This window comes from Callithrix jacchus, chromosome 3 (genome assembly GCF_049354715.1).
Source record: "Callithrix jacchus isolate 240 chromosome 3, calJac240_pri, whole genome shotgun sequence".
In the NCBI taxonomy this organism is placed as follows: domain Eukaryota; kingdom Metazoa; phylum Chordata; class Mammalia; order Primates; family Cebidae; genus Callithrix; species Callithrix jacchus.
Window position 1 is genome coordinate 7316158 of NC_133504.1, and position 22581 is coordinate 7338738.

A 22581-nucleotide genomic window follows, 5' to 3' on the forward strand; every position below is an offset into this window, starting at 1 on the left:
ACGGAGATTTTATATTTAAATATATATTTTCTAGCTGTCTTCACCAAAAAGACCTAGAAACTATTACATATCCTTTGACATTCTAAGACTCAGTTTCAGGGCTGTAGGAGGCACAGGGAGGGCTTTGAGGCTCACACGGGGATGCTGGCTGTCATTTCTTAATGTGGTCCAAAGCTCTTTCTGCCTGCAGACTTGAGGACTCCTTCTGTTGAGAGAGGAGTGGGTGCAGAGCTACCCCAGAGGATTCCTGTAAACAATGTTGGAATATAAATATCACTTGCCACCCAACAAACCAAGGCTTCTAGAAGAAAAGGCTGGTTGTTTACTTGTATCGGTCATGTCAAATATGTTTTTTAAAAAGCAAGGAAGAACTGAAAGAAAACACACGAATATAGCCGCGGTTATCTCTGGGAATGCTGGGATTGCAGATAAAGTTTTAATTTTAGTCTTTATACTTTCTGTATTTTACAAACTTCTATAATGAACATATGATCGAAATGAACCTGTAATTGAAAAAGAAGAGCTTTAAAACAAAAAGAGGATGAAATTGTATTATGAAAACACACATCTAAAAACACATGTATTAAAGTGTATGTTTTGTAAGAGGATCACCAAGTAACCAAACCCAGCAATTCCAACATTGTTTACAGGAATCCTCTGGGGTAGCTCTGCACCCACTCCTCTCTCGACAGAAGGAGTCCTCAAGTCTGCAGGCAGAAAGAGCTTTGGACCACATTAAGAAATGACAGCCAGCATCCCCGTGTGAGCCTCAAAGCCCTCCCTGTGCCTCCTACGGCCCTGAAAGAGGAAAGCTCTGTCAGCCCTGCTTGCAAGCTTGGAGGGCAAGACCTCCACGCTTTCATTTCAAATGCTCGTCACTGGGCTGCAGGGACTTGGGAGCTATAGATAACTTCTTTCCAGGAGACATAGTATCCCAAAGAAGTATCCTGTTAGTCTGTTCTCACATTGCTATAAAGAAGTACCTGAGACAAGGTAATTGATAAGAAGAGAAGTTGCAGGCTACCCGGGAAACATGATGCTAGCATTTGCTTGGCCTCAGAGGAGGCCTCAGTAAACCTTTAGTCATGGCAGGAGGTGAAGGGAGAGCACACACATTACACAGCCAGAGCAGGAGCAAGAGAGAGGGCGAGGGGGGTGCCACACACTTTTTTTATACTTTAAGTTCTGGGGCACATGTGCAGAACGTGCAGGTTTGTTACATGGGCATACGCGTGCCATGGTGGTTTGCTGCATCCATTCCCCCATCATCCACATTAGGTATTTCTCCTAATGTTATCCCTCCCCAATCCCCCACCCCTGCCATCCCTCCCCTAACCCCCGTAACCCCCTGACAGGCCCCAGTGTGTGATGTTCCCCTCCCTGTGTCCATGTGTTCTCATTGTTCAACACCCACTTATGAGTGAGAACATGTGGTATCTGGCTTTCTGTTCTTATGGCAGTTTGCTGAGAATGACGGTTTCCAGCTTCATCCATGTCCCTACAGAAAACAGGAACGCATCCTTTTTTATGGCTACATAGTATGCCACACACTTTTCAGCAACCAGATCTCACAAGCACACACTCACTGTCCTGAGGACAGTGCTAAGGGGGACGGTTCTAAACCATTCATGAGAAACTCATCCCCATGACCCAACTGCCTCCCCCCAGGCCCCACCTCCAAAACTGGAGATTACAATTCAACATGAGATTTGGGCAGGGACCCAGGCCCAAACCACAGCAAGTGTGAAATGGAACAGCACACCTCCTGCCTCAGGTCTTCCAGCATATCCTGGAACAAATATCTCGTCACCTGATGCTGACACACACAGCATCTTCAGTAAAATGTTTTTATCAGAAGTTCTTCCCCGTGGGTTTCAGTGACCACAACAGTTTAGTGGTCAGAGAAGGGAAGACACGGGCATGGCCGCCAAAAGGAAGAGTGATTTAATCCCTTACTTTGGCCCCAAAGTGTCTTCACAAGTCAACTATCTGATGCCTCGGTTTCCCTCCTACAAAATGAAGGAAATCTCACTTGTTATTTATTTTAAAGGAGTGCAATGAAGATTAATGAGATGTTTATAAATATCCTGAAATCCCCCGAGGGAAAAGCCCCCGACACAAAAGTGTGATGTTGACAAAAAGCGTACTTCTAGGCCTCATCTCCAGAAATGATCATCAGTCAGTCTGGAGCTGTGCCCAGGAATCTGCATTTTAATCAGCGAATTCTTACTCTGACCACACTTCGGGAATCTGTGGCCTAAACCTTCCGGTCTGAAGGTTTGTGGTGAACTAATGGTCATATCATTTTCTGAAGGCAGAGAAGAGCTGGGACTAACGGAATTCTAACTCTAGCTCTAAATTTTGGTCCAGAATGGGATAATGGAGAGAAAATAACAGAGGGCAGGGATGAATGATTTTGTGGGGCAAACTGTCCCATGGCTACATAGAGTCACTCACATACCCATGGCGACAAAAGGCAACCGAGGCCACATAGTTGGAATAAATAAACATTGTAGATCCATGCTGTGTCACACGGCAGGCACTACGTAGATCCATGCTGTGTCACACGGCAGGCACTACGTAGATCCATGCTGTGTCACACGGCAGGCACACTGTAAACGCTCAATACGTGGCTATCAAGCATTTACAATGTGGCTAGTCAGAATTGAGATTTAATGTGTATATAAAATACATCTCAGATTTCAAGGACTTCATACCATATATACATACATATATACACACACACACACACACACACACACACACACACACACATATATATATCAAATATTTCATGTCTTATTTCATTTATGTTGAAATGATGTTTTGGACCTATTGTGTTACATACAATATATTTAAATTAATTTCGCTTGTTTCCTGATCCTTTTCTAAATGTCGCTACTGGAAAACTGAAAATTACTTATGTGGCTCTCATTATATTCCCATTAGACAGCACCGTTCCAGATCAGGACACTGCCTGGGTCTTAACTGGTGGAATGCCTTGATCTTGCAGCGTGCTCCTTCTGGGTTATATTGGAGTGCCAAGAGTCCCTTCTACCCGGCTGTCATAGCAGGTGACTTAACGGTAATGGCCCCTCAAGAAAGACGAAGAGCAGACAGCCTGGTGCAGCTCATTCACTTGTCCAGGAAGCCTGCCAAATACAAACGCCCCTGTAATACAGAGAAGGAGTCAAAGGACATGAATTTGACTAATCACTGAAAGACAATGAAAGCCCAGCAATGCCTGAAGTGTGCTGTTCAGGAGCCTCTAGCTCCCAGTGTCCTGCTCCTACCTATGTCCAGTGGGGAAGGGCAAGGTGGGGATGGACAGAGACAGAGCGAAGGGATCTAGAGGGGTAAGAACACATTTGGGCCATTTCATTTTCTCCTGAGGCAGACCTTGCACCTGGCACAAACCCACCCAGTGTTACCTGCAGTGACTTGAGAAGTCCTTTTGGAAAGTATTTCTTTAATTTAAAATAAGTCATTACATTATTTTTCAGGTGTTTTTCTTCATCACTGGCCCCCAGGTGCCAGTAAAGATAGAATTAAAACATGAGCAAAGTTCTTTTTCAATGAAAGAACAAGCAGAGATGAATTCGTAGGTTATTTTGGAACATGGCAAATTTTACACCTAGAGAAAAGTGTAAGAAAAAAGGATTCTCACCTTGTTAACTAAACTAGAACAGAAGATTCAGATGTGTTGTGACTTCTTGGCTGCTGGGGGAGCTGCGCTACCCTAAAATTCTACGAAGACTCTGAACTCCCACAACTTCCATCTCTGGTGTGCTCATTTGAGCTCCTGTCTTGTACCTTCTGTGCCGAGGTCCCAGAGACCGGTGCCATGGCATCGATGAGCTCTCCACCTGAATCTCAGGATGCCGGGACAGCCACACCCCTAAGTCTGGAGTCAGTCACTGGCCATGGCAGCTTTCCTCAGTGACCCAAACTGTGGCATCGTTACTCACAGGCAAGAGCTGCGATCTACGTTGGAAAACTCAGTTTTCCGAAACGAAAGCTCCTAGCATCTTGTCACACCCTTGCTTCAGGTATGACCTCATTCACCCAACAGAAGGAACTGGGTGAAACTAGAAATTATATTCAGTTATGGAGACAGAAGTTGTACTTTCTCTTGCCCAAAAGCTACCTCATGGGACTGTGTCTGGGAGGCTTCACGGCATTTTAGTCTACTTGTACTGAGTTACACTAGACTGCAGGTGGCAATTTAGTTTAAGCAAAAGTGTACAGGAGAAGTCACAGACACGCGTGTAGCCACACGCTCTGTGGCAAGGAGTTACTCGTCAGCCACACAGAGGCCAAACAGTCTAGTCTCCCAATTCCACCATTTTTGTTTTGCTTATTGTGGATTTTCTGACAGGAAATGGAAATTTGGTTGATAATTACCAGGCCTGCAGATAAGGCTTCCTCATTAAAGTCTCATAAAACCATGAAAATAAATCATTGCAAGTGAAGAGGGAAAGAAAATCTTCTGTTTAGACTTTCCGTGACCATAGAAGCCAATCACTTTTTCTCTTGCAGCCCAGCGACGTTATATTCAGCCAGCATGCAGGCTGGCCGTCGGAGGGAAGGACTCAGCGACCTCACAGAACTTTTCTGATTTTGAGTTAATGGTTTGGTATGTCAAAGACATGCCAAGCCTGGCAAGAAAAATTATGAAACTGCAGCTGAGGAAACACAGCAGAGGAAGCCCGTGTAATACATGTCTGCAGATACGGTACAGACGTAAATAAATACTACAATTTCGAGAAAATTGGAGGGGTCTGTTTGGCCTTTCCTGGAGGTCAAAGCTGTTCAGAAATCACTCAAATGGTGATAACCCCAAATAAGACTCAGCTGAAAGCTGGAACACACCGCCTTTCCCACCCCGCATCTGGTGCAGTGTCTTCCTCTTCTGAACATCAGCTCCGGGCACTGGGGACTCTCACACAATTCAGCTTCTTCAGGGATTCCTCTCCAACCATTTCCCAACTCAGCCACAAGCTCAGGAGCTTTCCAGTTTCTCTACCATAATTTGTCTGGTCCCAAGTCTTAGCTTTTCTTCATTCTGGAAAAAGGTGTTACTGATTGATGGACCTTCACAATAGCCTTCAAGGTTTCACCTAGGGTTCCTGAGAAGTTGGTATGTGAAGATTTTTTCCAACGGAACTGATGCCTGGAGCTCACATCCTCATTAGACTGCCCTTGCTAAAACCAGGAAAGAAACACACTCCAAAGTAATTGAATTTCAGACTACAATGAATCCAGATTACTTACCAGCCACGTCATTAAAATGAAGATTCTCAGAGCAGATTACCGGGAGCCAAGGTAACCAACTCCAGCGTTTCCTTGGACTCAGGTTCCCGAGAGGTGAGCTTGTTGGTGTAAAGCCAGGCAAACTTGGACAAATTAATCACTGGTGGACCAGAGACATCCGCAGAAACTCAAGACAAATGTGCATTTCACAATTTCCTAAGAGGCTGAACTATGTTGTAAGCAGTGACCACAAAGTACCCAAACATGAGGAGGTGTGATTTGTCCAACATTTCCTTGACTTCGGTGGCAAGTAGAAAACTAGGCATGCAGGTTGAGATGCAAGGCTTCGTCAGCTCCAAATGTCTCTGTGACTGTAGGTTTCATCACTCCACCAAAAGGAATTGGCCAGTTTTAAACCCTCATTCTCAAACATGGTTGAGGCTGGGTGCAGTGGCTAACGCCTGTAATCCCAGCACTTTGGGAGACTGAGGTGGACAGATCACCTGAGGTCAGGAGTTGGAGACTAGCCTGGCCAACATGGTGATACCCTGTCTCTACCAAAAATACTGAAATTAGCCGGGCATGGAGGGGCATGCCTGTAATCCCAGCCACTCAGAAGGCGGAGGCAGGAGATCTCTCTAACCCGGGAGGCGCAGGTTGCAATGAGCCAAGATCATGCCACTGTACTGCAGCCTGGGCAGCAGAGCAAAACCCTGTCGAAAGAAAGAAAGAAGAAAGAAAGAAAAAGAAAGAAAAAAGAAAGAAGGAAAGAAAGAAAGAAAAGAAAGGAAAGAAAGAAAGAAAGAAAAAGAAAAAAGAGAAAGAAGGAAAGAACGAAGAAAGAAAAGGAAGGAAAGAAAGAAGAAAGAAAGAGAAAAGAAAGAAAGAAAGAAAGAGAAAGAAAGAAAGAAAGAAAGAAAGAAAGAAAGAAAGAAGAAAGATGGCTGAGAAAATGGCTGTGACAGCCCTCGGCAGACCAGTTGCCCTGTCCAAGGTGCTCATACCATGATGATCAGAGAGGATGATGAGCCACTGGGACGTTGCTTTGTCTTCTACTGAAAACACCCATTTCCTCTTTTCCACCTTTCTAAGTGTGTTGACTAGTCAATGGCTTTTGTGTGCTGCTTGTCGCCTATCAGCTGTGCTTTCAAAGGAGCCCTAGAACAACCTCCCCTAGACCCAAACTGCCTGGCCCTGGGGGGAGACACACCCTCCCCACCCGCTCTGCCCGCTCCTGCCTTTCCCCCTCATGCTCTAGTGCTGTAACTGTCAGCGTGAGCGTGGCTGGATACAGGAAAGGCGGCACTCTGGAGTCCAACGTCAGGTGCCTGCCTCCCTCTCGCAACCTGGCACCTCTTCCAGTTGCTGTGACCTGAGCTTTTGAAGCTTGTAGCCCAGAAAGTTATTTTCCATATAATCATGGGGAGTCCCCGCCTAACCCAGGTAACTGCATTCACTTTCTTCTCTATCTTATTTGCTGAGGTGGTGTGCCTATTTTCCACCTCTTTTCAGAAATTCCATTAATGGCACAGTACCAGCTTCAAGGAGTTTCCACTGCAGAGCTCTGGAAGTGACTAACGCGCTGAAGGGGCCACGGGCTTCATCTCAACCCCATCTGAATCTGCGTCTTGGTCTTCTTCATCTCTAGCTGACAACATCCAGGCAGAAGTTCATGCCTAAATCCAAGTGTCAAGACCCCAGAGAGAGTCCCTGGTTCATCTGAAGCGTCATGGAAGCAACAATTTTGGAGCCGCAACTTTCAAGGCTCCCACCGTCTGCCACGTATTAAACAGATTTGTTAAGGGTTGTGAATGACACCGCAGAGGAGCAATCCATGCTCGTCACCATCCAGATGACCTGTCCTTGAAGAATGCCAGGTCTGTTGTTGGAAATGTTTGTTGAGTGAACACAGGAAAATGTGATTCTGCTACCTCCTCCTGCACTCGTGCTCTTGTTCCTGTTAGCTGTGACTTCTTGACTGGTAAAACCCAGAGGAGTGCAGCCAGATGCGGTGGCTCACACCTGCAATCTCATCACTTTGGGAGGCCAAGGTGGGAGGATTGCTTGGGCCCAAGAGTTGGAGACCAGTCTGGGCAACCTATGGAGACCCTGTCACTCCAAAAAGTTTTTTAAAGTTTTAAATGAAAAAATTAAAAAAAAAAAAACCGGGAAGAGTGTTGAATAAGAATTTAAGCAGAAAGGAACTACTGGCTATGTGTCTGACATCTCGGTGAAAATTCTGACTCCCTGGCAGTTGTGGGCCAAACCCCATACACGACATTGCAGCTGTGGAAGACTCTGAGAGCACATGGCCTCTGGGTGCTCCTGCACGGCTAAGCAGACAACAAGCCATCCAAACCTTTGAGGCCGCTGTATCCACACAAAGCAACCACACGATTATATTACCGAAGCATCATCATGGGAACAAGTCTTTTTGAAAAGAAGAAAAGGGAGGAAAGGGGAAATGAGAAACCTTACAGTGGGTAAACACCGCTAAGCCAGTGATCAAGGTTAATATCAACAGTCATAAGTTATGTTCCCACGTGCCCGGATAGGGTCTGATGAAAACTCCACTTTCCCTCTGACTTTTCTTTCAACGACCCGTTACCTCTGTCGAAGCATAAGAAATTCATCACAGTCCAATCACAGAGCATCCTACAATGCACCTGAGCAGGGCTCCTTAACACTGTCAAGGTACCATCAAAAACAAGGAATGCCTGAGAAACTGTCATAGGCGGAGGAGCCTAGACAGACGTGACAGCCCAGTGGAATCCCATGTCCTGGATGAGACTCTAGGAGGCAAAAGGACATTAGGAAAAAACTACAGGAATGTGAATAAACCAGACTTTCATGAATAATAATGTGTCAGCACTGGCTTCTTGATTATGACACATGTACCATTCGAATGTAATGTTACTAGAAGGGGAAATTTGTGTGAAGGCCACGGGGAACTATATAGGAACTCTATGTACGGTCTGCTTAATTTTCCTAAATCTCTGCTAAAAATAAAGTCCATTAATAATAACAATAGTCATAATCATAAAGCACACGCCAGGCACTAGTGCCACTTGGCCAAAGGGGAGGGAGATGCTGAGAATAAATAAGGTACCCCACACCCTGCTCTCAGAGCTAAGGGGTGAACGGTTAATCATCTTACTAGGTTTACTGGTTTTCACTTTACTCCCTAACCCGCCAAACAGTACATGAAGATAATTACCAGAGAAGCCAGACGAAGGTCACACACTGTATGATTCTAAGTTTAAGTGCAAGATGGAGCTGTTTCATGGAGTTCCTGACACATGTAGGCCATGATAACAGGGCCCTGGGATACGGCAGTTTTCAAAAGGATGTGCCGGGAGGAAATTTGATCTTGTGCCTGGTTTTGGGGGCCCTCTTTTGCTTTCCAACTGTCTCTCCAGAAGTGCTCCCTCCCAGCCCACCCTTCCCTCACTCTCACCAGGGCTCAGGAAGTCCTCTGCTATGGAGAGGACTTAGGCGGTGGCCCTGGGTCCTCCACAGATGGCAGATGGCTGTTTCTCCCTCTCTGCTCTGCAATGCCCTTTTCTGGACAGGTGATGCTGACTGATGATGCATTCGTTAACTGTCCCTGGGCGGGGAATTAATGCCTGAAAGATCTCACTGGAATGCGGGAGGAGGGAGCTTTGAGGCAGGGCGATGAGGTCTTTTTCCCCATACAGCTGCTCACCTCCTTCATACATGGGGCCAGCCCAGGGTGCGGCGCTACCCCTGAGACTTGCACCTTCCCGGATTTCCTTCCATTCAGAGGTGCAAGTAGGCCATCCAGCATGATGCCTGCACAAGGCGAAACTTCCCAGTAAGGCCCCGATCGCCTAACTCAGAGCTCCCTCCTCTGTTCCTCCTTCCAAGTCCCAGCCTCAGAATATGCGATGGGGAGGGGACAGTCATGATTCCATGTTCAGGGCAAGAAGAGGAACTCTAAAATCTTTAGCTCTTTTAACAATGGTGAAAGGCAACAGAAGCCAAATCATGGCGGAACCTGAGTCTGCCACTTATGGACAAAACTTGCTAGAGGAGTAGTTCTCACCCTCCGTATCTGTGGGTTTCCCATGCGTGGATTCAACCAATGGCAGGTTAAAAATATTAGAAAACACAATTGCATCTGAACATGTCCAGACGTTTTCCCCTTGTCATTAACCCCTAATCAACACACGACAAGTCTTTACATAGCATTTCCATTGTATGGTTATTACAAGTAACCTAGAGATGGTGTAAAGTCAGTGGGTGTGGAGGCACGTGAGCAGGTGCACATACTACACCTCTTCACATCAGGGACTGGAGCATCCTCAGATTTTGGTACCCATGGGAGTCCTGGAACTAATCCTCCTTGGATACTGAGGGACAACTGTATTTATAACTCATCTTCCGAATTGTAAATATATTTTCTCATTCCCAGGATTTTCTTTCTCTTTTTCCAGTTTGTAAAAAGAGAGACAGGGTCTTGCTCTGCCGCTCAGGCTAGAGTGCAGTGGTGCAATCACAACTCACCGCAGCCTTGACCTCCCAGGCTCAGGTGATCCTCCCACCTCAGCTTCTAAGTAGCTGGAGCTACAGGTGCCTGCCACCATGCCTGACTAATTGTTTATTTGTATTTCTTGTAGAGGTGGGGTCTCCCCAGCCATGTTGCCCAGGCTGGTCTTAAACTCCTGGGTTCAAGTGATCTGCCCACCTTGGCCTCCCAAACTGCTGGGATTACGGGTGTGAGCCACCACAACCAGCCTTTGTTGTAATTTTCTTAATAACATTTTTTTCTCCAGCTTTCTGTATTGTAAGAATAGAGAATACAATACGTATAACACAAAAATACGTGTTAATCAACTGTTTATGTTATGAGCAAGTCTTCCAATCAACAGTAGGCTATTAGTAGTCAAGGTTTAGGGGAGTCAAAGTTAGACACAGATTTTGGACCGCACGAGGGGTCGAGGCCCCTACCCCCGTCTTGTTGAAGGATCAACTGTATATTCAGGATGCTGTGAGAGCATGATGGGAAAGAGTTGAGCCCTCACGTGGGGGTCAGGGGCTGTTCCCAGGAGAAGAGATCGCAGGGCTGAACCTGGAAGGAACTAAGCAGGCACAAGGGGTAGGTTGAGGCAGTATCCAGGCCCTGGTGATAGCAACGCAGTCTCCAAATGAGGACCCTGGAAGAACCAGTTCCAGGAACCTTGGGTAGCTCTGCTTGGTTTCCCTGCAGATCTGAGCCTTCAATCTCTCGAGAGCGGAATGGTACCAAGATGGTAAAGTGAGGCTGAGGTTCAATCCCGTCCTGCCCCTGATACCTATGTGCACATCTCCATGACCCCGCATGTCCTCACCGCCTACACATTTTGGTGTAAGTGCTCAAGAGTTTTCCTATCCCTCAGCTTAGAATCAAGAGATCTCAATGGTACACAAAAATCCGAAAGGCCTGTGGTCAGCACGACAGCACCCCAGGGGCCCCCAGGAGCTGGTTCACATCTCAGTGGAAAGTCTGACTCGGGTCCTTCCAGGTCTTCAAGCTTCGCTTAGGGAACTGAGTCTTCCACACTTTGTGAATGCCAGGCCCTGACTCAGCACCCTTCCATCACAAAGTGTTTACTGGGAAATACTGAAGCGAGAAAATTAGAACATTATTGTCGCGAGTTTCATTTTTTATGCTGCAAAAGATAGTCAATCACAAAATTCGCCCCTAATTTTGACAGTATATGTTCTCCCTTCTGGGATGAGTTATGTGACCTTATATGTCCTTTTTAATGAAATGGTTGTAACAGTAGATGACAGGGTCTTTTCAAATGTCTTTTCTTGGCAAAATTATCATTTGGTAACTTCTGCCAAACTCAGTTTTTATTTTGACTGATACCAGTTGATGGAATCTCTAAATCTGGGGATCACTGAATTGGTCATTCTAGAACTGAAATTAAAGTTCTGGGACTAGGTCTCAACTCTGTCTTCTTTGTCAGAAGTAATAGATTAGGCCTCTGGCTCAATTCCAAGGTAGTTAAAATGCATTCCAGTAGGCATCTGCCAGGATAGCACAGACTGTGCTATAGTAACAGAGTCAGCCTAAAATCCCAAAGGCGTAATACAAAAACAAATGTATTTCTTACTCACATTACACATCCACCATGGGTCAATGGTGGTTTGTAGACTCCACGTGGTCATTCAGGGACTCAGGCTGATGGAGGACTATTTATACACTTTCTGAATGTGCTTAGAAAGTGCATGTGACCGCTGGAGACACCATGAAATATGAAGAGAAGACTGGAAAGCCACATAGAAACTCTCATGTCCAGGCCTAGAAGTGACCAAGCTTACTCCTGCTCATGACCCTTTAGTCAGAACTGTGGTCCTGGCCCAGTCTAGCAGTAAGGGAGGCCGGGAAGTGCAGGGGAGCACATGGATATTCAGTAAATACTAAATGCTTCTGTCATATCTGGACTATAATAGGAAAGAGAAACTGAACAGGTAAGTAAAGGCAAGACTGCAAAGCATTTTTATTTCCAGGTTAAAGTGTTAGCACACCAGCCTGTAGGCATCAGAGAGCATGAAGGGATTGAACACAATTAAGCTAGTCCCAGTATGAAGGGCAGATTGGAAGGAAGGCACTGGAGCCAGGGAGACCAGTTAAGGGATGTTGTGATAGTGCTGGCATTTGTAACCAGACCTACATTAGTGTGATCTAAGGGGAGTGAAAAGCAGGGGTGGGTGTGAAATTTTCAGCAGAAGATTAATTACATGGAATGTCATGATTGAGAATCCAGATTTTGAAGTCAAGAGGCAATACTTGAAACCACAAGATCCTGCCAAGGGAGGGAGGAGGAGGTTCCATGCAAGCCTTGCTGCCCCTTGGCAAGGAGGTGTGTGTGGGGTCGCTGATGGAGACTGAGAAGTCACCTTCCTCGAGGGAGGTGAGTATTGAGAGAGCAAGAATTAGACTCCAGCATTCTGTCTTTCTGAAAATGACTTACCTAACCTTCAGACAAAGGGAGCAAGAATAAAATCAGGTTTTTCAGTCTGGGTGCAGTGGCTCACGCCTGCAATCCCAGCACTTTGGGAGGCTGAGGTGGGCGGATCACCTGAGGTCAGGAGTTCGAGATGAGCCTGACCAACACGGAAAAATCCCGTCTCTACTAAAAAATACAATATTATCTGGGTGTGATGGTGCATGCCTGAAATTCCAGCTACTTAGGAGGCTGAGGCAGGAGAAGCACTTGAACCCGGGAGGCCGAGGTCGCAGTGAGCTGAGCTGGCACCACTGCATCCCAGCCTGGGCAACAAGAGCAAAACTCCATCTTTTAAAAAAAAAGATTTTCATTTCTGCATAAGTTTGAGGTTTTCTATATTTTTCAATTTCTCTAAATTGAAGACATATTACTTTTGTAATAAGATTATAATGTTTTTAGTTTAAAAAAGAAGAATGATGTCAAATGAAAATCTATCTACTGCAAAACTAACAATCTTCCACTGAAAATCATGTACATTCTAGTCCCGTGTCTCCCACCCTCAAGTGTATTTCCTGAGAACCCAATACCCCACGGGAACTGGAAGTGAGGGTGTGTATGAATGAACACATCACAGCATACACACTCCGACGTAAATACACACATAACTGTTAGGGGCAACTCGGTGATTCTGTCCATCTTTATCAGATCATTCTCTGACCCATACATTGAGGAATTACACTTACTGTTTGGAATAGAAAATGTATGCACTGGATGAGTGAGAAATTTTCCTTTCTTTCTTTCTTTCTCTCTCTCTCCTTCCCTCCCTCTCTCTCTCCCCCTCCCTTCCTTTTCTTCTTTCTTTTTCTTTCTTTCTCTCTGTCTCTCTTCTTTCTTTCAAGACAGAGTTTTGCTCTCATTGTTGCCCAGGCTGGAGTGCAATGGCGCAGTCTCAGCTCACTACAACCTCTGCCTCCCAGGTTCAAGCAACTTTTGTGCCTCAAACTCCCATGTAGCTGGGATTACAGGCACCTGCCACCTCGCTTGAGTAATTTTTTGTATTTTTATTAGAAACAGGAGTTCACCATGTTGACCAGGCTGGTCTCGAACTCCCAACCTCAGGTGATCTGTCCTCCTCAGCCTCCCAAAGTGCTGGGACTACAGGTGTGAGCCACTGCACCCACCCAAATTTTCCTTTTCTACTTTTCCCAAATCCCTTAAGCCACGCACCTTCTATTTTTGTTTGTTATTATTTTTTAATAAAGCTCACAGTGTGCTGCGCTGGCAGAATGAAGAGTCTGTTGTCTTTGTGTATAAAGAGTGACACACCCTATTGAAGACACAATGTGTCCTGGCTTCATGTTTGAGAGCCTCAATCATGGATCAGTTAAGGAGTCTCCCGTATCGATGCGTGTGATAAACTAAGTGATGCCAAGACCACAGAGCAGCAGAGCGGCACGCTTAAAAGTGTGGGCTCCACATTTCATCAGATTAGAATGCAGCCTCAGCCACTCACTCATGAGTGACCCTGGGCAAGTCACGGAGCTCTCTGTGCCTCAGTTTCCTCACCTGAGAAATGCCAATAATGCCTCCCACCCCCGGCACTGCTGCAACTATTGAAAGTCACAAGTGCGTCAGGTGCTTCAGCCCCTGCCTCACACAGGATGAGCCCTTTCCAGATGGAGAGCCTTTTTAAAAAACTGCCCCACAGACAAGAAATGGACCCTCAACTGTCTCAGCGACAGGCACGGGGCTCAGCACAGGCAGAGCCATCCCCATACAGCCCTGGTCCCCCGAAGCTTCTGACACTTGGTGGAGATAAGCTCTTTCACACTGAGAGGAGCACAAGCAGCTCAGCTTAGCTGTCTTGGAAGTTTCAGGTGGGAATGCACAGGGGACCTGCACAGACCAGGGCACAGTAGGTAGCAGCTTGGCCAGACCTGGCCCTAGCAGAGCGGTCAGAGAGCAATGCAGTTCTAGAGATGCCATCATGGGTCTCTTGTTGGTCTTCCCCATGGCCTCCTATGCAAGAGATCTGCCATACGGGGTCTCTGCCATACGGGGTCTCTGCCATTCCAGGCCTGTGGCTGAATCGCCAGCTCAGCCTCATGTCTCTGCTTAGCCAAGGATGGCCTGCAGGCTCTGCCTTTCCTCTGCTCTGTGGAACTCCAAGAAGGAGCTGAAGCTGTGGCAGGCACCAAAGGCAGCTCACACGTGTCTAAAGCAAACCGGTTAACAGATTTGCAAAACATCCTTTTTTTGGTGACGGTGGTGGCAGCTGTCTAAGATGCTTCTGAGCTGTTGGCCCCTAGTGCAAGTCTGAAATATTTGGGCCCCGTGTACTTCTCTATTGGAGAGCATTGATTTGGGATATTTCAAAGTTGACCATTGATTTCTCTTAGCACACAGTAAACAACTCTGAATGTAGTTGATCAGAGAACTAACAACCAGTTATTTCAAATTCTGTCAAAGTGCACCATTCAATGATGTTTTTCTACAGTAGGAAATGTGACAGACCAGAAAGTTTCCTACAATGTAAAATGACAGTAATTACACAATTCCATGAAAAGAGAAAGGAGCAATACCACATAAGGATTTTGGAAACCGTTTCTGCTCTACCAGTGCTCAATGGGCTTTGTTTTCCTTTGTAAATCTCCAAAAGAGAAATGTGATTTCCTTTTCAGTTTCAAGGGTATGTACATGCCACGTAAACTGTCACTCAATAAACTAACATGACTTTGAAAATGTCTCTAAACCAAGTAAAATCAATATGGGGTAATCTCAGGAAGACAGGGACTTGGGTGTGAGTGAATAAAGGAACAGGTATTACACGTACGTTGCCTTGACTGGAGAGAGACTGTCTGACCAAAACCTGGCAAGCAGGTGCTCAGTAAATACTTTTGTGTGTGTGACTTCCCCAGTGAGGACAGAACTCAGAAAAAGAGGTAAGGCCAAATAATCAGGGATTGGCAAGATTGATAGGGCGGGACCCATGCAGAGAGATGTGGGACTGACAGAAACAAATCCAGCCGGGGAGGCTCATGGGCCACTGTCTGCAGAGGGTCATTCCCTGTGCTGAATTCTTTGCTCACCAAGGAATTTACTTACGTCTTATTTAAATTTCCAGGTGAAATTTGAACTGGAAAATGGGTTGGGGTATGAGCATTTTGATCCCCTGGAAATGGCTAAATATTTGGGAAGCACTGAAAAATGTTAACCATAAAACATCTTTATCTTCAGAATCAGTACCCAGAAATCTCCCATTTTTTTCCCATTCTTGTTTCTTTTCATACCCCATTCAGAACTCCTTGACTTTAAACCAGCTCGGGGCCTTGGGAAGCAATTTGTAGGAAGATGAAAATCAACAACAAAATATGACTCTAGGTCCAGACAATTCCCCTTTGAAGGGTTTGGACATGTGACTATCTGATTTGCACCCCCCAAGATAATCTTTCTTAATTAAATTTAAAATCATGGTTTCTGTTCACTTTTCAAAAGTTGTGTAAAATAACACAGCAGTCCTGGCTGTTTGTTAGCCTTAGCTGCCCTGATACTGTGAGAATCGGCCGGCTGTCTTCCATGGTGTGGCTTTTCAAGTGTAGTATTCTTTCCAGCCTCACATCAGAAATCGCAAGCAGAATGTGCATTGCTGTCCATACAGGTGGAGTATAACATTTAGAATTGACTACTCTGTCCCTGCAGTGAGACAACAACATTAATTACCTTGCTCCTGGCATGGAAAATGATGAAAATGACCTGCACAATGAGGATGTCAAACTGTCATTTTTAATCTGACACCTGGACTGGAAATGCTAGGAATCTATGACACTTACAATTAAATACCTAAGATTATCAAACGCAAGTTCAGACAAGGCTAATTTAGAAATTATTGTCAAGACTGACTGAGGAACATTCATAATTTGGAAGAAAAAAAGCTTAAAATGGCAAAGAGCCCCACAGAGGGACCAAGTACATGGTTTCCCCTTTTAGAAACTGAACTGAAAGTCAATGACACTTGCTTTCTTTGGAAAAAAATCACGTCAATTAAGGGATGTGTGTAATTAAGAAGAATCTTTGGTATTGAACTGTTTCCAGAAAAGAAATGCTGTTTCAGTGGAGAAAAAGGGGAAATTTTTAAATTCTGGATCTCTCTTTTCCTCTTATGTTTTGATTAAGAAGAAGGAGGTTACCTTTAACGTTTTGTGTTAAACTCGACACATTGCTTGACGCCATTCGGCATTTATTCCCACATAGAATAAACGGAGACAGGAAGTACTGAGAGATGCAAGTGCCAGACTATGAGAAAACCAGGATCTATCTTAAGATATTCTCAAACTCTCAAGAAGCTTCCAGTATACCCCAAGTCATCCTTTTTTAAATTAAAAAAAAGAAAGAAAACCCCAGAAAAGCACTTACTATATCTTACAAATAACAGGAGGTCATTTTCTTCTCAATACCTTCATTGGCCAAGCGAAAATTCCCAACTTATTCCACATAAATTGTCCATGTCTATTTGAAATATCAGAATCCAAGGTATGAATAACTAGGGCATTTTTGAACAAGGTATTCTGAACCAAAGTTGTGGGGTGAGAAGCAATATTAACAGGAGAATGGTACGCGCAGGTATAATGACAAACCAAAAGCTGTCCCAATCTGATACACTTCCTTAGGAAAAAGCCCACTCTGTGCGTTATATCAGAAAGCTGAGTTTTCAGTTCAGTTGCTGATGTTTGGACAATGGCGAGTTCAGGCTCATTAGGAAGGAGGGAGTGGTGCTGGAGGGAAGGCTGGCGGAGGGAGGACTAACCACGTAAGCACTTGGCATCTGTGAACCAACGACAGCTCCATAAAGGCCCAGGAAAACAGACAACAGACTAAGGGAGGAACGTGTGAGGGGCCAGCCTCGGTTTTAAGAGGAGTTTTATAATTAAAAAAAGAAAGAAAGGAAGAAAAAGTAATAAAAAATTTAAAAAAAAGAGTTTTACATGCAAAAAAGAAAGAAACTGGACCCACGTGCTTTCCAGAGAGGGCTTTCCCCTTTCAAGGAGGGGAACCCTGACTTGGGATGTGGACACAGAGCTTGGAGTGCCGGCAGGCAAGCTACTCCTCCACCAGATCCCATTCCAATGGCGTGGCTTCTCGTTTCTGAGATTCCTGTGACTCCTTCAAAAGCACAGCCTCTCAGTGAAACCTCAGATTACCAGCACCGAGACAATACATGCAGAGGATGCCTTGGGCAGAACTGCAAAGCAGGCAACCTTTGCTTTCCTGGGTGGCCCCAGCCACCCAAACATCTCAGGTAGAGAAAATCTCAGGTAAAGAAAGCTGAGATTCTCTTTACCTGAGATTTTCTCTACCCGAGATTTTTCTCTACCCAAGATTTTTCTCTACCCGAGATTTTCTCTACCCGAGATTTTCTCTACCCGAGATTTTTCTCTACCCGAGATTTTCTCTACCCGAGATTTTTCTCTACCTGAGATTTTTCTGTACCTGAGATTTTTCTCTACCTGAGATTTTCTCTACCTGAGATTTTCTCTACCTGAGATTTTCTCTACCCGAGATTTTTCTGTACCTGAGATTTTTCTCTACCTGAGATTTTTCATGATGCTTCTTTCCTCTCTACTTCTGAATGTGTTGGGCTCTGCATGTGGCACGTGGAGTTGTGACGAAGCGCCCTCCTGCGGCTGTATGTGCTATGTCCCTATGTCCCTGTCGTCATACGATGCTACTCTGGTGCTGTGGTATAGCCGGACACATCTTATGCTGGGCTCGAGGCCCTTCACCGCAGGACAGGGTGGAGAGCTCAACTGGAGGAAGTCATTTGGTGGAGGTCAGGCATCAAGGGAAGAAGCTCAGCTCTCAAATTTAAAGCTGGAATTTGGAAGGAGAGCTTCAGAGAGAAAGAGAGTTTCTCTCTCTCTGGGCCTTGACCTTGATGGATGAGTACCCATCCATCTAAGGAGAAACCAACATCCAGGACTCAAGAACTCAGACAGAGTGACCTCGTTTATGGCAGGCCTTCGGAGCTGCAAGGTAATTAGCTCAGCCTTTCAAAGCAGGGCTGTTTGAATGCTCGTATACGCTGTGTTTTAGCTTCCATCTGCTCCACCTGTTAGAGGAGTGGTCAAAGCCCCGGTCCATCCTAGCTGGATGAAAGGGAATGCAACAGCAATGGCATCCCGGCTTCAGCAGGGATCCTCAGGTATGCACAGCACGTCTCCGGGGCTGGGAACAGCCGCTGAGCTAAATGAAGTAAAACACCCTAGAAGTCAAAACCCTTGTGAACAGAGCTCTGCTCTCCTGCTCAGCAAAAAGATTCCGTTTGGGCTTCTAAACTTTGATTCTGGATTTGGGATTCTGATTCTTGCTTCTGGATTTTGTTTTATTAAGAAAGTGGTGACTCTCATACTCCAGACCCTTTCCCTCTACCTCCTTACAAAACCTGCTCCAAAGGGGGGATAAAACCATATCAATTTATTCAGCAAACATGCAGTAAAGGCCTCCTGGGTACCGGGCTGCCGGTGATGCTCTGGAGGGGCCCTGTGCCCCACCCCGGTCCACAGGGAGCTGACAGCCTATTGGTCAGTGCTCATCCCCCCAGCTATTTTCATTCTAAGACTGTGAATGAAAACATTTTAGTCTACAACAAAGGAACAGCTGATGTCACCAGCATTTGGGACCAGTTTTCTGGGCCCTCAGCTCTGTGCAAGGCTCATTTGAGGCATGGATGAAAGGAGCTGACCATATTCTCCCTCATTGCTCTACAGAACTGATGGCACGAGGGTACCTAGCACACTACCAGTTGGCTCTGTGTGTTTACCCATCTGACTCCCTGCCCCGCCTGCCAGACCCATGACTGCACCAACTTAAATCTCTTAGCGGCAGCTTTAACAGGACCTGGCCCTCCAATAAATTCAAGCAGACATGGGATGCACAACAGATCCAGAGTAATAAGCTATATTAAATTACAATGGCTTTTCTAGTCTTTGGTAAGAGAACTATGCTGGCAAATCCTGATTCTGAAAGAAGAGTTTACAAGTCAGTGTTTCCCAGCACTCCCGCCGAAAGGCAACACTCAGACTGGAGGAAAGAGAAAAGGCAGAACGTGAGAATAAAGAAATCACAGAGGTGACCGGGTGCTGTGGGTCACGCCTGTAATCCCAGCACTTTGGGAGGCCAAGGCGGGTGGATCACAAGGTCAGGAGTTCGAGATCAGCCTAGCCAATATGGTGAAACCTCATGTCTACTAAAAACACAGAAGTTAGCTGGGCGTGGTGGTGGGTAACTGTAGTCCCAGCTGCTTGAGAGGCTGAGGCAGAAGCATCGCTTGAACCCGGGAGGTGGAGGATGCAGTGAACTGAGATCATGCCACTGTACTCCTGCCTGGGTGACAGAGCAAGATTCTGTCGAAAGAAAAGAAAAGAAAAGAAAAGAAAAGAAAAGAAAAGAAAAGAAAGGAAAGGAAAGGAAAGGAAAGGAAAGGAAAGGAAAGGAAAGGAAAGGAAAAGAAAAGAAGAGAGAAAAGAAAAGAAAAGAAAAGAAAAAAGAAAAGAACAAAGGTATCACCATAGACAGACACTGAAAAACAGGATATTCATCCTCACGTGAGGAGAGTTAAACCTCCCAGCCTGCTGTGGGCACCTTCACCACCTTTATCCAACAGTCAGTGTGCAGGATAAGGTAAGAATTTCAGTGCTTATTCACAATAGCAAAGACATGGAATCAACCTAAATATTGGTTGATTTAGACTGGATAAAGAAAATGGGGTATATATCCACCATGGAATACTACACAGCCATGAAAAAGAATGAGATCATGTCCTTTGCAGGGACATGGATGAAGTCAGACCATGTCAAACCCTGTGATACTTTCCCATGTCACTCAGGATAAAAGCCAAGGCCCCAAACAGCCTACCAGGCCAGCCTGCTCTGGGGCCTGAGGGGTCTCAGCCTCCCTTATCTCACTCTTGCACCAGCTGTGCGGGCCTCTCTGCTGTTTTTCCACAAGCTGGGCATGCTTCTGCTTTAGCGATTCCCTCTGCTGGGAACCTCCTTTCCCTAGACGGAGCGGGTCCAAATCTCACCTTCTCCACAAGGCTGACCCTGACCACCCCACTGCACGCTGTGAACTTCCCGATCCCTTCTCCGGGATTCCACGTCTGCGCAACCCTGGTCTGCTTTCCTTCCTTGAGTAGCCCACGCTGCCATCCAGCCTGCCTCCACTTCTGGGGTTCACCGCTCCAGGCTGGCTCCCTGGGCAGGGAAGTTAGCTTCGCCAACTCCTCCCTTCACAGATCACAGCTTCCACACAGCACTCAACAAACACGGGCCGCAGGAGGAGCACAGCAGTGAATGGAAATATAAAATTCTTTTCAAAAGGCGGGTGGATCACTTGAGCCCAGGAGTTTGAGACCAGGCTGGCCAAAAGGATGAACCCCATCTCTACTAAGAATACGAAAATTAATCTGGCATGGTGGTGCGCACCTGTAGTCACTTCAGAAGGCTGAGGCAGGAGAATCTCTTGAGCCCGGGAGGTGGAGGCTGCAGTCAGTCAAGATCACATCACTATGCTCCAGCCTGGGCAACAGAGTGAGACCCTGTTTAAAAAACAAAAGTCGTACATTTAAAGGTGCTATTTAATACAGGACGTAGAGGAATGTTAACACATTTGTGTCACAGTGCTGCTTCTAACAGTAAGAAAGCCCAGTCTCCTCAGGTACCTGTTCTCATGGCTTCCTCTACTGGTTCTTCGTGCAAAACTATTAGGAATCCCAATGAACTGCTCCATCTTCTGATTTCTGAGATGACCTATTCATCTTCCTACTTTCCCATCCTAGTAACTCCAAGGTTCCTCTCTCTTCCTAGGACCAGGTCTTTTCTGAACCATTTCTAAAAGAAAAACGTTTCCACAAAAAATTCCTTCTGGAATCAGACAATCTGGGTGTGTACCTGGCTTCACTTTCCTCATCTTTACAAGGAAGGTTGCAATAGTAGCTACCCCACGTGGCCGCGTGAGGATGAAAGGAATAAATTCATGCAAACTCCCTAGAGCACTGCCTGGCATACAGCAGGAACTTCCTGTGCCGGCTATTTTTATTTTCAGTGTTACTGAATCGTGAAGAAAACTGTCCGATTTAGAGATATGCTGTGCCACTTTAACTTGGTTTTAAATGCTATTGATCAACATAATCGAAAGTAAAGCAAAACAAAATAAGACTTTTGTCTGCATCATACAAAATATCCGGACAGGTTTTCACCGAACTTGGCGTTACCTGACTTTCATCTAAGTCGCATGGTCCAAACTCTCTTTGGAAAAGTGCCAAAGGAAATTTCAACAGGATGGGCAGTCATTGTCCAGAGTAGCCCGAACTCAAGTATATAAGACTCACAGAATCAAAAACAGAGAGGTGTTCTGCAAACATTGAGATGCCACGGACAGTGAAAACCTTGGTCATTTTGAACAGGAGCCCTGAGCTGCAAGTTGCAAGGGCCAATGCTCCTACCTGCTGGTACTGAGTTGCTTTCAGGCAGCTTGTCACGTGAGCAACTCCATGCAAGCTGACCCAGGTGAGAGACAGTAGGGTGGTTTATTTAATCATTGCTAATGCTGGCCGGGTGTGGTGGCTCATGCCTGTAATTCTAGCACCTTGGAAGGCTGAGGCGGGTGGATCATCTGAGGTCAGGAGTTTGAGACCAGCCTGGCCAACAATGGTGAAATCTCATTTCTACTAAAAATACAAAAATTAGCTGGGTATGGTGGCTGGTGCTTGTAGTTCCAGATGCTTAGGAAAGTGACGCAAAAGAATCACTTGAACCTGGAAGGCAGAGGTTGCAGTGAGCCAAGATCATGCTACTGCACTCCAGCTGGGCAACAGAGTGAGACGCTATCTCAAAATAATAATAATAATAATAATAATGATAATTGTTACTGTTTCCCCAAAACAACTCTAAGGAGATCATTTAGCAGGTTAAAACACATCAGCCCCTTTAGAGGAAAATAAGTTAAATTTTCCCTAAGATCAAGTCTGAAAAGACGTGCGAAAACTCACGAAGCACAGCGTTTTGGGATTCAAGGTCAACCCACAAGTAGGGGAAAGATGTATGACAGGATTTGAAAATTGTGAGTGACCTCAGAAACGATCATTTTGCAGTTGAGAAAAATTAATAAATTAAAAGGTTAAGTCCATAGCAAAAAGAAAAAGTCTTCTCCCTCTTGAGACACCACCAAAATGTAAGGATAATGAAAGATTAAAATATATATTAATCTACATTGTCAAAGAGACTAGAGAGTAGCTATCCGCTGATGAATGATTTCAACAAAAATTCCAACAATTAGGCAGAAAGCCAGTAGAGAAGTGAGGGATGACTTGCAC

The 22581-nt window shown here is 45.5% G+C and overlaps 1 long non-coding RNA gene across 2 annotated transcripts in view; it reads right to left on the bottom strand.

The window, feature by feature from the left end:
- Positions 1 to 22581, bottom strand: part of LOC128931529 (uncharacterized) — a 59228-nt gene that overhangs the window by 22766 nt on the left and 13881 nt on the right. For both annotated transcript variants that reach the window (XR_008479954.2, XR_013532783.1), the window contains exon 3: positions 20693 to 20805. This is a non-coding gene — a long non-coding RNA (uncharacterized LOC128931529). The remainder of the gene's footprint in view (positions 1 to 20692; positions 20806 to 22581) is intronic.